Source organism: Salvelinus namaycush, chromosome 6 (genome assembly GCF_016432855.1).
Source record: "Salvelinus namaycush isolate Seneca chromosome 6, SaNama_1.0, whole genome shotgun sequence".
NCBI classification, from domain to species: Eukaryota; Metazoa; Chordata; class Actinopteri; order Salmoniformes; family Salmonidae; genus Salvelinus; species Salvelinus namaycush.
Genome location: NC_052312.1, coordinates 429,299 through 444,193, shown reverse-complemented (window position 1 = coordinate 444,193; position 14,895 = coordinate 429,299).

The window sequence follows — 14,895 nt, the reverse complement described above, 5'->3', positions numbered from 1 at the left end:
CACGACCATATATATTCAGTAGCATGGTCGATACTTCAATACTGACAGCTCAACAACCAGCCAGAAGGACCACACGTTCAGAACGATTGTCAATACTGACAGTTCCATCCAGAATTCTGCAGAGTAATAAAGACTGACCACCAAACGTTTAGAACAGAAGAAAATATGGAATGATGGAAAATCAAAGATGGGAGGAAGAGGAGAGGAAATGGGAGGAAGAGGCTAATTCAAAATCAGGTAATCACCTCGAGATAAAAATGGAAAGACGGGTCCTGTATGTCGTCCGTTCCAACCCCATCAGTCACCCAGCGTCCCAAACGGCACCCTATTTAGTGCACTACTTTAGACCAGGGCCTTTAGGGGCCAAAGGCAGTGCACTACTTTAGACCAGGGCCTATAGGGGCCAAAGGCAGTGCACTACTTTAGACAAGGGCCTATAGGGGCCAAAGGCAGTGCACTACTTTAGACCAGGGCCTATAGGGGACAAAGGCAGTGCAATACTTAGACCAGGGCCTATAGGGGCCAAAGGCAGTGCACTACTTTAGACCAGGGCCTATAGGGGCCAAAGGCAGTGCACTACTTTAGACCAGGGCCTATAGGGGCCAAAGGCAGTGCACTACTTTAGACCAGGGCCTATAGGGGTCAAAGGCAGTGCACTACTTTAGACCAGGGCCTATAGGGGCCAAAGGCAGTGCACTACTTTAGACCAGGGCCTATAGGGGTCAAAGGCAGTGCACTACTTTAGACCAGGGCCTATAGGGGACAAAGGCAGTGCACTACATAGGGAATAGGGTGCCATTTGGGACGCAAATACAAGGTTCCGTCCCTACATCCATCCAGGGTCTCACAGCTCCGTGTTCTTCCCAGGCAGAGCCACCTTTCGCTGGATGTCTTCGTCAGACGAGACCCCCACGCTCTTCTTCTCCGGTGACACCGCCTTTACCTTTTTATTCATGGTCTTCTCTCCTTCCTGGCTGCCACCGCCACTTCCTCCCACGTCTTTACTCTTCTTTTTCCCACCTCCCTTCTTTTTCTTCTTCTTCTTCTCCTCGGAGATGGCTGCCACGTCTCCCTTCTTTGAGTACTCCTCTTTCAGGCAGGCTGAAGAAGAAGTGAGAAGAACCTTTAAAAAAAATAACTACTTTTTGATAACAATAACATTCCAAACTACTTAATCAGTTTCCGTGTTTTTGCCTTCCTTGAGTGTGTTATCCGAGTGTGTCCTGTCCCTGTATACAGTGCTTCCAGGAAGTATTCATACCCCTGAACTTTTTCCACATTGTGTTACAGCCAGAATTTAAAATTAATTTAAAAAACGTAGATTGTGTCACTGACAATACTCCATGTCAAAGTGGAACGTTTTCTTTTATTAATAAAACATTTAAAAGCTGAAATGTCTTGAGCCAATAAGTAATTCAACCCCCTTTATTATGGCAAACCTAAAAAAGTTCAGGAGTTAACCGCTACTAAACAAGTCACATAATATATGCATGGACTCACTGTATGCAAGTGTTAGATAGTGTCGTGTCTGTGACTATCAGTAAATGTGAAGACTTATTTTATCAAATCAATTCTATGTGTAATTTAATTACACGATTAAACAAATCATGTAACTTTAACTAGGAAGTCGGGGGCACCACGGAAAAATGTTGTTTATAGAGCGTCAATTTCCCGAATATAACTTCAGATATTTTATTATCTTATAGATTAGTCATTCTCATTAATGTATCATTATTACCTCATCAGTTCTCAGACTAGTAATTCTACGTCTAGGATTTGCTCTTATTCTGTAGTGATTGATAGTCAGAGTTTATCCATTTCCAGCCGTGTAGCCAAAACTACAGCTGTACGGTGGGGCGTCAGTTAGCCTTGTGGTTAGAGCGTTGGGCCAGTAACCGAAAGGTTGCTAGATTGAATCCCCATGCTGACAAGATAAAAATCTGTCGTTCTGCCAACTAACCCACTGTTCCCCGGTAAGCCGTCATTGTAAATAAGAATTTGTTCTTAACTGACTTGCCTAGTTAATTTTTTTTAAATGGTCTCCGTGGCCTATAGAATTATAGCCGTTCCAACGTGGGGACTCTGTCCCGGCGTTCTCTGACTTAATGTAAATTATGTAGGAAGTGGGGTTTATACTTTGTGGAAGAAGGGGCGGTTCTATGACGCCTAATGTGATGTCTGGGCTCACGGGGGTGTGGCCACTGACTAGTTAAACTTTATATGAAAACCTTCTAAATGAGAAATTGGCTTAACGTCACATTACATCTTTAAACAAATATTTCCATGTTTAATCACATACGTTTCACAATATTTAGATGTAAAACTGACAGCTGGGAAATGTACACTTTAAGAGATACAGTTATATTGTGTTTCCTGTCCTTCATGAAATCACCAAACGAAACACACTCGTCATGACTGTCCCTTAAGTGTCCACGGACCACTCCCACATTCTCAAAAATAGAAATATTGTTTAATTATTCGAACTTTTAATGTCCAAGGGTCTCTGTGTTCCACAGTTTACATTCCAATCTGGAACACTACAGAGCATAGGGGGAGTGTATTTTATGACCGACCATAAAACAGACGACTTCCCGCTCTCCCCCTCTACCAGAGAGAACCCACTGTAACCTGATCCTTCAGATCATCACAGGAGAGTCATGACATTCCCCCTCTACGAGAGAGAGAACACTGTAGAGCGGACCCACTGTAACCTGATCCTTCAGATGGTCACAGGAGAGTCATGACATTCCCCCTCTACGAGAGAGAGAGCACGCTGTAGAGAGGACCCACTGTGACCTGATCCTTCAGATCATCACACGAGAGTCATGACAATAGGTAAAACAAAACAGACATTGAATATCCCTTTGAGCATGTTGAAGATATTATTTCCACTTTGGATGGTGTATCAAATATTTCAAAACATGCATCCTGTTTTCAATAAGGCACTAATTGTGTAACCGCAAAATGTTTTGCAAAGAAATTAACTTCTTGTCCTGAATACAAAGTATTATGTTTGGGGCAAATCCAATACCACTCTTCACCAAGCCTGGTGGTAGCTGCATCATGTTATGGGTATGTCGTTGGCAAGGACTTTAGGATAAAAAGAAACAGAATAGAGTCACAGTCAACATCCTAGAGGAAAACCTGGTTCAGTCTCCACCAGACACTGGGAGATGAATTCCCCTTTCAGCAGGACAATAACCTAAAACACAAGGCCGAATATACAGTGGAGTTGCTTACCAAGATGACGTTGAATGTTCCCGAGTGGCCTAGTTCAGGACTGGGCGATATGGCCAAAATATGGTATGGTGGTAAATGTGGTATTTTTCACATTTTTTGACAGTATGACGTTATTTTATGTTTTTGATTAATAAAAGTTCTAAATTTGCTTTATGGGTAGTGATCCTAGGGTGGCAACACACATTCTAAGTGATTCCAATGGGTCTTTCTCCATTCTGATTGGTTTATACTGTTCAATTCAACTTCAACCTCAAATGACTTCCTGCATTTCCATCAAGTTCTGTATTTCCTGCACTATGGGCAAAAATACTAGACCTTATTTTTAACCAAATGTTGCAATTTGTGATTTTCATCAAAACCCTTGGGTGAACTTTTGGAATCATGGAAATAGAATGTTTATTATAATTCTATAGTTAGAATATAAATAAATAGCGACCACTTAGTGGTTTTATTTTACCTTTGTTTAACTAGGCAAGTCAGTTAAGTACAAATTCTTATTTACAATGACGGCCTAGGAACAGTGGGTTACCTGCCTTGTTCAGGGGCAGAACAACAGATTTTTTACCTCGTCAGCTCGGGGATTCGATCTTGCAACCTTTCGGTTACTAGTCCAACGCTCTAACCACTAGGCAACCTGCCGCCTCTAACCACTAGGCTACCTGCCGCCTCTAACCACTAGGCTACCTGCCGCCTCTAACCACCAGGCTACCTGCCGCCTCTAACCACTAGGCTACCTGCCGCCTCTAACCACTAGGCTACCTGCCGCCTCTAACCGCTAGGCTACCTGCCGCCTCTAACCGCTAGGCTACCTGCCGCCTCTAACCGCTAGGCTACCTGCCGCCTCTAACCACTAGGCTACCTGCCGCCTCTAACCACTAGGCTACCTGCCGCCTCTAACCACTAGGCTACCTGCCGCCTCTAACCACTAGGCTACCTGCCGCCCCGTTTGACATGACAACGAATGAAAATGCCATGGACGAGATATTGTGACAGGGTAGAAACCAAAGTGATGTTCAGTGTTTCCTAGGGGACCCTATAATCTTTGGCTACATTACATCTTTATTCATATAGCCAACATATTCACGCTTCGCATATTCCTCTTTGAATTAGAAGATACTGTTGCACAAACATGCTGATTTAAGCCTCCACCAGTACTGGTATCAGGCTGTATTAGCTACTGTAGCTACGTTTGCTCTGACTCAGTACTTTTACTAGCTAGTTAGCTAGCCAGAACTAGCGATTAGCATTAGTGGCTAACACGATTTAGCTTAACTTGCTAAGAACATACAAACTAGCTGTTTGCAGATGTAAGAAACACAAACTAATATTGTAATTATAGAACGCTTGTGGATTTCTATTAAAATCAAAAGACGGAAACGACGTGTCGTCAACATTGTTGCATTGACCAGGCAGACTGAACGGAAGTGTCTCGTTGTCAAGCAACAACAAACCGCTCCTTGAGTGACAGGGGGCGGGACTAGGTCTGTGTGGAAAGGGGCACGGAGAGAGAGAGAGGGAGCAGAGAGGGATGACTCTAGTTGCGGAGTAAACTATAAAAATGGACGTTACACACGGCGTATCACATTTAACAAAGCAAAACCTTTAAACAGAGTTAAACTGTGGACCCTTTAAACAGAGTTAAACTGTGGGACCCTTTAAACAGAGTTAACTGTGGGACCCTTTAAACACAGTTAAACTGTGGGGACCCTTTAAACACAGTTCACTGTGGGACCCTTTAAACACAGTTCAACTGTGGGACCCTTTAAACACAGTTAAACTGTGGGACCCTTTAAACAGAGTTAAACTGTAGGACCCTTTAAACAGAGTTAAACTGTGGGACCCTTTAAACAGAGTTAAACTGTGGGACCCTTTAAACAGAGTTAAACTGTGGGACCCTTTAAACACAGTTAAACTGTGGGACCCTTTAAACACAGTTCAACTGTGGGACCCTTTAAACAGAGTTAAACTGTGAGACCCTTTAAACACAGTTAAACTGTGGGACCCTTTAAACAGAGTTAAACTGTGGGACCCTTTAAACAGAGGTAAACTGTGGGACCCTTTAAACAGAGTTAAACTGTGGGACCCTTTAAACAGAGTTAAACTGTGGGACCCTTTAAACAGAGTTAAACTGTGGGACCCTTTAAACACAGTTAAACTGTAGGACCCTTTAAACAGAGTTAAACTGTAGGACCCTTTAAACAGAGTTAAACTGTAGGACCCTTTAAACAGAGTTAAACTGTAGGACCCTTTAAACAGGGTTAAACTGTGGGACCCTTTAAACAGAGTTAAACTGTGGGACCCTTTAAACAGAGTTAAACTGTAGGACCCTTTAAAACAGAGTTAAACTGTGGGACCCTTTAAACAGAGTTAAACTGTGGGACCCTTTAAAAACAGTTAAACTGTAGGACCCTTTAAACAGAGTTAAACTGTGGGACCCTTTAAACAGAGTTAAACTGTGGGACCCTTTAAACAGAGTTAAACTGTAGGACCCTTTAAACAGAGTTAAACTGTGGGACCCTTTAAACTGAGTTTAACTGTGGGACCCTTTAAACAGAGTTAAACTGTGGGACCCTTTAAACAGAGTTAAACTGTGGGACCCTTTAAACAGAGTTAAACTGTAGGACCCTTTAAACAGAGTTAAACTGTAGGACCCTTTAAAACAGAGTTAAACTGTAGGACCCTTTAAAAAGAGTTAAACTGTAGGACCCTTTAACAGAGTTAAACTGTGGGACCCTTTAAACAGAGTTAAACTGTGGGACCCTTTAAACACAGTTAAACTGTGGGACCCTTTAAACAGAGTTAAACTGTGGGACCCTTTAAACAGAGTTAAACTGTGGGACCCTTTAAACACAGTTAAACTGTGGGACCCTTTAAACAGAGTTAAACTGTGGGACCCTTTAAACAGAGTTAAACTGTGGGACCCTTTAAACAGAGTTAAACTGTGGGACCCTTTAAACACAGTTCAACTGTGGGACCCTTTAAACAGAGTTAAACTGTGGGACCCTTTAAACAGAGTTAAACTGTGGGACCCTTTAAACAGAGTTAAACTGTGGGACCCTTTAAACAGAGTTAAACTGTGGGGCCCTTTAAACAGAGTTAAACTGTGACACCCTTTAAACAGGGTTAAACTGTGGGACCCTTTAAACAGAGTTAAACTGTGGGACCCTTTAAACAGAGTTAAACTATAGGACCCTTTAAACAGAGTTAAACTGTTGGTTTACTATAGGACCCTTTAAACAGAGTTAAACTGTAGGACCCTTTAAACAGAGTTAAACTGTGGGACCCTTTAAACAGAGTTAAACTGTGGGACCCTTTAAACAGAGTTAAACTGTGGGACCCTTTAAACAGAGTTAAACTATAGGACCCTTTAAACAGAGTTAAACTGTGGGACCCTTTAAACAGAGTTAAACTGTGGGACCCTTTAAACAGATTTAAACTGTGGGACCCTTTAAACAGAGTTAAACTATAGGACCCTTTAAACAGAGTTAAACTGTAGGACCCTTTAAACACAGTTAAACTGTGGGACCCTTTAAACAGAGTTAAACTGTAGGACCCTTTAAACAGAGTTAAACTGTGGGACCCTTTAAACAGAGTTAAACTATGGGACCCTTTAAACACAGTTAAACTGTAGGACCCTTTAAACACAGTTAAACTGTGGGACCCTTTAAACAGAGTTAAACTGTGGGACTCTTTAAACAGAGTTAAACTGTGGGACCCTTTAAACAGGGTTAAACTGTGGGACCCTTTAAACAGAGTTAAACTGTGGGACCCTTTAAACAGAGTTAAACTGTAGGACCCTTTAAACACAGTTAAACTGTGGGACCCTTTAAACACAGTTCAACTGTGGGACCCTTTAAACAGAGTTAAACTGTAGGACCCTTTAAACAGAGTTAAACTGTGGGACCCTTTAAACAGAGTTAAACTGTGGGACCCTTTAAACACAGTTAAACTGTGGGACCCTTTAAACACAGTTCAACTGTGGGACCCTTTAAACAGAGTTAAACTGTGGGACCCTTTAAACAGAGTTAAACTGTGGGACCCTTTAAACAGAGTTAAACTGTGGGACCCTTTAAACACAGTTAAACTGTGGGACCCTTTAAACACAGTTCAACTGTGGGACCCTTTAAACACAGTTCAACTGTGGGACCCTTTAAACACAGTTAAACTGTGGGACCCTTTAAACAGAGTTAAACTGTAGGACCCTTTAAACAGAGTTAAACTGTGGGACCCTTTAAACAGAGTTAAACTGTGGGACCCTTTAAACAGAGTTAAACTGTGGGACCCTTTAAACACAGTTAAACTGTGGGACCCTTTAAACACAGTTCAACTGTGGGACCCTTTAAACAGAGTTAAACTGTGAGACCCTTTAAACACAGTTAAACTGTGGGACCCTTTAAACAGAGTTAAACTGTGGGACCCTTTAAACAGAGGTAAACTGTGGGACCCTTTAAACAGAGTTAAACTGTGGGACCCTTTAAACAGAGTTAAACTGTGGGACCCTTTAAACAGAGTTAAACTGTGGGACCCTTTAAACACAGTTAAACTGTAGGACCCTTTAAACAGAGTTAAACTGTAGGACCCTTTAAACAGAGTTAAACTGTAGGACCCTTTAAACAGAGTTAAACTGTAGGACCCTTTAAACAGGGTTAAACTGTGGGACCCTTTAAACAGAGTTAAACTGTGGGACCCTTTAAACAGAGTTAAACTGTAGGACCCTTTAAACAGAGTTAAACTGTGGGACCCTTTAAACAGAGTTAAACTGTGGGACCCTTTAAAAACAGTTAAACTGTAGGACACTTTAAACAGAGTTAAACTGTGGGACCCTTTAAACAGAGTTAAACTGTGGGATCCTTTAAACAGAGTTAAACTGTAGGACCCTTTAAACAGAGTTAAACTGTGGGACCCTTTAAACTGAGTTTAACTGTGGGACCCTTTAAACAGAGTTAAACTGTGGGACCCTTTAAACAGAGTTAAACTGTGGGACCCTTTAAACAGAGTTAAACTGTAGTACCCTTTAAACAGAGTTAAACTGTAGGACCCTTTAAACAGAGTTAAACTGTAGGACCCTTTAAAAAGAGTTAAACTGTAGGACCCTTTAAACAGAGTTAAACTGTGGGACCCTTTAAACAGAGTTAAACTGTGGGACCCTTTAAACACAGTTAAACTGTGGGACCCTTTAAACAGAGTTAAACTGTGGGACCCTTTAAACAGAGTTAAACTGTGGGACCCTTTAAACACAGTTAAACTGTGGGACCCTTTAAACAGAGTTAAACTGTGGGACCCTTTAAACAGAGTTAAACTGTGGGACCCTTTAAACAGAGTTAAACTGTGGGACCCTTTAAACACAGTTCAACTGTGGGACCCTTTAAACAGAGTTAAACTGTGGGACCCTTTAAACAGAGTTAAACTGTGGGACCCTTTAAACAGAGTTAAACTGTGGGACCCTTTAAACAGAGTTAAACTGTGGGGCCCTTTAAACAGAGTTAAACTGTGACACCCTTTAAACAGGGTTAAACTGTGGGACCCTTTAAACAGAGTTAAACTGTGGGACCCTTTAAACAGAGTTAAACTATAGGACCCTTTAAACAGAGTTAAACTGTTGGTTTACTATAGGACCCTTTAAACAGAGTTAAACTGTAGGACCCTTTAAACAGAGTTAAACTGTGGGACCCTTTAAACAGAGTTAAACTGTGGGACCCTTTAAACAGAGTTAAACTATAGGACCCTTTAAACAGAGTTAAACTGTGGGACCCTTTAAACAGAGTTAAACTGTGGGACCCTTTAAACAGATTTAAACTGTGGGACCCTTTAAACAGAGTTAAACTATAGGACCCTTTAAACAGAGTTAAACTGTAGGACCCTTTAAACACAGTTAAACTGTGGGACCCTTTAAACAGAGTTAAACTGTAGGACCCTTTAAACAGAGTTAAACTGTGGGACCCTTTAAACAGAGTTAAACTATAGGACCCTTTAAACACAGTTAAACTGTAGGACCCTTTAAACACAGTTAAACTGTGGGACCCTTTAAACAGAGTTAAACTGTGGGACTCTTTAAACAGGGTTAAACTGTGGGACCCTTTAAACAGAGTTAAACTGTGGGACCCTTTAAACAGAGTTAAACTGTAGGACCCTTTAAACACAGTTAAACTGTGGGACCCTTTAAACACAGTTCAACTGTGGGACCCTTTAAACAGAGTTAAACTGTGGGACCCTTTAAACACAGTTAAACTGTGGGACCCTTTAAACAGAGTTAAACTGTAGGACCCTTTAAACAGAGTTAAACTGTGGGACCCTTTAAACAGAGTTAAACTGTGGGACCCTTTAAACACAGTTAAACTGTGGGACCCTTTAAACACAGTTCAACTGTGGGACCCTTTAAACAGAGTTAAACTGTGGGACCCTTTAAACAGAGTTAAACTGTGGGACCCTTTAAACACAGTTCAACTGTGGGACCCTTTAAACAGATTTAAACTGTAGGTTTAATATAGGACCCTTTAAACAGAGTTAAACTGTAGGACCCTTTAAACAGAGTTAAACTGTAGGACCCTTTAAACAGAGTTAAACTGTAGGACCCTTTAAACAGGGTTAAACTGTGGGACCCTTTAAACAGAGTTAAACTGTGGGACCCTTTAAACAGAGTTAAACTGTGGGACCCTTTAAAAAGAGTTAAACTGTGGGACCCTTTAAACAGAGTTAAACTGTGGGACCCTTTAAACACAGTTCAACAGTGGGACCCTTTCAACAGAGTTAAACTGTGGGACCCTTTAAACAGAGTTAAACTGTGGGACCCTTTAAACAGAGTTAAACTGTGGGACCCTTTAAACAGAGTTAAACTGTGGGACCCTTTAAACAGAGTTAAACTGTGGGACCCTTTAAACAGGGTTAAACTGTGGGACCCTTTAAACAGAGTTAAACTGAAGGACCCTTTAAACTGAGTTAAACTGTGGGACCCTTTAAACTGAGTTTAACTGTGGGACCCTTTAAACACAGTTAAACTGTGGGACCCTTTAAACTGAGTTTAACTGTGGGACCCTTTAAACACAGTTAAACTGTGGGACCCTTTAAACTGAGTTTAACTGTGGGACCCTTTAAACACAGTTAAACTGTGGGACCCTTTAAACAGAGTTAAACTGTGGGACCCTTTAAACAGAGTTAAACTGTAGGACCCTTTAAACAGAGTTAAACTGTAGGACCCTTTAAACAGAGTTAAACTGTAGGACCCTTTAAAAAGAGTTAAACTGTAGGACCCTTTAAACAGAGTTAAACTGTGGGACCCTTTAAACAGAGTTAAACTGTGGGACCCTTTAAACACAGTTAAACTGTGGGACCCTTTAAACAGAGTTAAACTGTGGGACCCTTTAAACAGAGTTAAACTGTGGGACCCTTTAAACACAGTTAAACTGTGGGACCCTTTAAACAGAGTTAAACTGTGGGACCCTTTAAACAGAGTTAAACTGTGGGACCCTTTAAACAGAGTTAAACTGTGGGACCCTTTAAACACAGTTCAACTGTGGGACCCTTTAAACAGAGTTAAACTGTGGGACCCTTTAAACAGAGTTAAACTGTGGGACCCTTTAAACAGAGTTAAACTGTGGGACCCTTTAAACAGAGTTAAACTGTGGGACCCTTTAAACAGAGTTAAACTGTGGGACCCTTTAAACAGAGTTAAACTGTGGGACCCTTTAAAAACAGTTAAACTGTAGGACCCTTTAAACAGAGTTAAACTGTGGGACCCTTTAAACAGAGTTAAACTGTGGGACCCTTTAAACTGAGTTTAACTGTGGGACCCTTTAAACAGAGTTAAACTGTGGGACCCTTTAAACAGAGTTAAACTGTAGGACCCTTTAAACAGAGTTAAACTGTAGGACCCTTTAAACAGAGTTAAACTGTAGGACCCTTTAAACAGAGTTAAACTGTGGGACCCTTTAAACAGAGTTAAACTGTGGGACCCTTTAAACACAGTTAAACTGTGGGACCCTTTAAACAGAGTTAAACTGTGGGACCCTTTAAACAGAGTTAAACTGTGGGACCCTTTAAACAGAGTTAAACTGTTGGTTTAAATCATTTACTACCAAAGAGAGACAGCCCTGGTTCCAATCATGGAAAATACCGGCACTTGAAAACCCTGTCATGGTCATTAGATTTACAGCTTTAAATGTTTTACAGTAGGTACCAGAACAGCTTGTCCAGTATAGTTTTACAGTAGGTACCAGAACAGCTTGTCCAGTATAGTTTTACAGTATATATCAGGAAACAGCTTGTCCAGTATAGTTTTACAGTATATATCAGGAAACAGCTTGTCCAGTATAGTTTTACAGTAGGTACCAGAACAGCTTGTCCAGTATAGTTTTACAGTAGGCACCAGAACAGCTTGTCCAGTATAGTTTTACAGTACCAGAACAGCTTGTCCAGTTGAGTTTTACAGTATATATCAGGAAACAGCTTGTCCAGTATAGTTTTACAGTAGGTATCAGAACAGCTTGTCCAGTATAGTTTTACAGTAGGTACCAGAACAGCTTGTCCAGTATAGTTTTACAGTAGATACCAGAACAGCTTGTCCAGTATAGTTTTACAGTACCAGAACAGCTTGTCCAGTATAGTTTTACAGTAGGCACCAGAACAGCTTGTCCAGTATAGTTTTACAGTAGGTCCCAGAACAGCTTGTCCAGTATAGTTTTACAGTAGGCACCAGAACAGCTTGTCCAGTATAGTTTTACAGTAGGTCCCAGAACAGCTTGTCCAGTATAGTTTTACAGTAGGTCCCAGAACAGCTTGTCCAGTATAGTTTTACAGTACCAGAACAGCTTGTCCAGTATAGTTTTACAGTAGGTATCAGAACAGCTTGTCCAGTATAGTTTTACAGTAGGTACCAGAACAGCTTGTCCAGTATAGTTTTACAGTAGGTATCAGAACAGCTTGTCCAGTTGAGTTTTACAGTATGTACCAGAACAGCTTGTCCAGTATAGTTTTACAGTAGGTACCAGAACAGCTTGTCCAGTTGAGTTTTACAGTAGGTATCAGAACAGCTTGTCCAGTATAGTTTTACAGTATGTACCAGAACAGCTTGTCCAGTATAGTTTTACAGTAGGCACCAGAACAGCTTGTCCAGTATAGTTTTACAGTATATATCAGGAAACAGCTTGTCCAGTATAGTTTTACAGTAGGTACCAGAACAGCTTGTCCAGTATAGTTTTACAGTAGGTACCAGAACAGCTTGTCCAGTATAGTTTTACAGTAGGTACCAGAACAGCTTGTCCAGTATAGTTTTACAGTAGGTACCAGAACAGCTTGTCCAGTATAGTTTTACAGTACCAGAACAGCTTGTCCAGTATAGTTTTACAGTAGGTACCAGAACAGCTTGTCCAGTATAGTTTTACAGTAGGTACCAGAACAGCTTGTCCAGTATAGTTTTACAGTAGGTATCAACTCAGCATGTCTACCTACCAGTCAGCTCTATAGGTTACAACTCAGCATGTCTACCTACCAGTCAGCTCTATAGGTTACAACTCAGCATGTCTACCTACCAGTCAGCTCTATAGGTTACAACTCAGCATGTCTACCTACCAGTCAGCTCTATAGGTTACAACTCAGCATGTCTACCTACCAGTCAGATCTATAGGTTACAACTCAGCATGTCTACCTACCAGTCAGCTCTATAGGTTACAACTCAGCATGTCTACCTATCAGTCAGCTCTATATGTTACAACTCAGCATGTCTACCTACCAGTCAGCTCTATAGGTTACAACTCAGCATGTCTACCTACCAGTCAGCTCTATAGGTTACAACTCAGCATGTCTACATACCAGTCAGCTCTATAGGTTACAACTCAGCATGTCTACCTACCAGTCAGCTCTATAGGTTACAACTCAGCATGTCTACCTACCAGTCAGCTCTATAGGTTACAACTCAGCATGTCTACCTACCAGTCAGCTCTATAGGTTACAACTCAGCATGTCTACCTACCAGTCAGCTCTATAGGTTACAACTCAGCATGTCTACCTACCAGTCAGATCTATAGGTTACAACTCAGCATGTCTACCTACCAGTCAGCTCTATAGGTTACAACTCAGCATGTCTACCTACCAGTCAGCTCTATAGCTTACAACTCAGCATGTCTACCTACCAGTCAGCTCTATAGCTTACAACTCAGCATGTCTACCTACCAGTCAGCTCTATAGGTTACAACTCAGCATGTCTACCTACCAGTCAGCTCTATAGGTTACAGTGCATCTTCCCTGATGGTTAATTTATAGTTTAGGTTATGTTTTAGGCACGATAATTCAGAACTCTGGGACTCCAAGGAGCCGAAGCCGTAACTCGACTCCCATGTCATGTGACGAGGGAGCTGTCAATCAAACAGGGAAATGCCACTCCCTCAGTCTGTGGCGCATTCCAACACAGAGAGAGCTCAAAGTAGAAGTTATCTAATCACAGGTGTGTGTGTGTGTGTGTGTGTGTGTGTGTGTGTGTGTGTGCGCGTGCGTGCGTGCGTGCGTGCGTGCGTGCGTGTGAATGAGTTCATCGGTATGAGACATAGAGCAGAGTGAAAGTCTGACAGGGGACAGAGATGACAGCCCAAAATACCCCCCCCCTCCGCCAGCCCAGCTGTCCCAGGGTGGTCGAGTGTAAAGCCTCTGTGGCACGGAGTTAGCCTGCCGCTCGTCCCCTGGAGAATAATTTAATCAAAATACTGATTTATATCTGATATAAATATATCTAACTCTGTAAGTCCCATTAGAATGACAAAACCAAGGCTGTGTTTTCCAACACACACAGGGAGTCTGACAACACAGCTGATAGGAAGGCTCTCCAACCTCCTATTATAAAACCCAAGGCAAAGTTTCAATTGGCATATTATCATATCATATTACTGCCACTGCTGAGCCTAAAACACTACTTCATCCCAATGAAATAGTATCTCGGAGTCATTATAAATCAAGGCTCCTATGTTCGTAGTGGTATATCGTACTGTTTACAGCCTTATAGTTAGTGGTTTGCCTGTTTGGATGTTGAAGAATAAACCTGATTAATAGAAACCACAGGGGCCTAAAATCTCACATTTCATTGGTCATCAAAGTGTTCTGAACCTTTCATCTCTGATTCCGATTGGCTAATGAACGATCTCTGCTCTATGTGGTCTAGCAACAACCTAAGTAGGACAACGGGGTCAAGTGGTGTGATGGAGCACTGTGGTAATTCACAACACAACACACACACACACACATACACACACACATACACACAAACACACACACACAGACATACAAACACACAGTGACACACACACACACACAGACATACAAACACACAGTGACACACACACACACGCACACGCACACACATACACACACACACACGCACACGCACACGCACACACACACACACACACACACACACACACACACACACACACCCACAGTCATACACACACACACACACTGATCCACCCCATGCGAGGATGGGACATACAGTACTGTAGGTGCAACAGAATGGAGCGAGCCATCCTCTCCCTCAGTCAGTCTGGACAGCCAACGCCAGTCAGGCAGACTGAAGACTAAAGCTGTGTTCCAATACTCATACTAACCTCCCTATTTCTGTCAGCTGTGTTATGTCTCAGTGTCACCTCAGACCTTCTCCTTCAATGATGCCCCAAG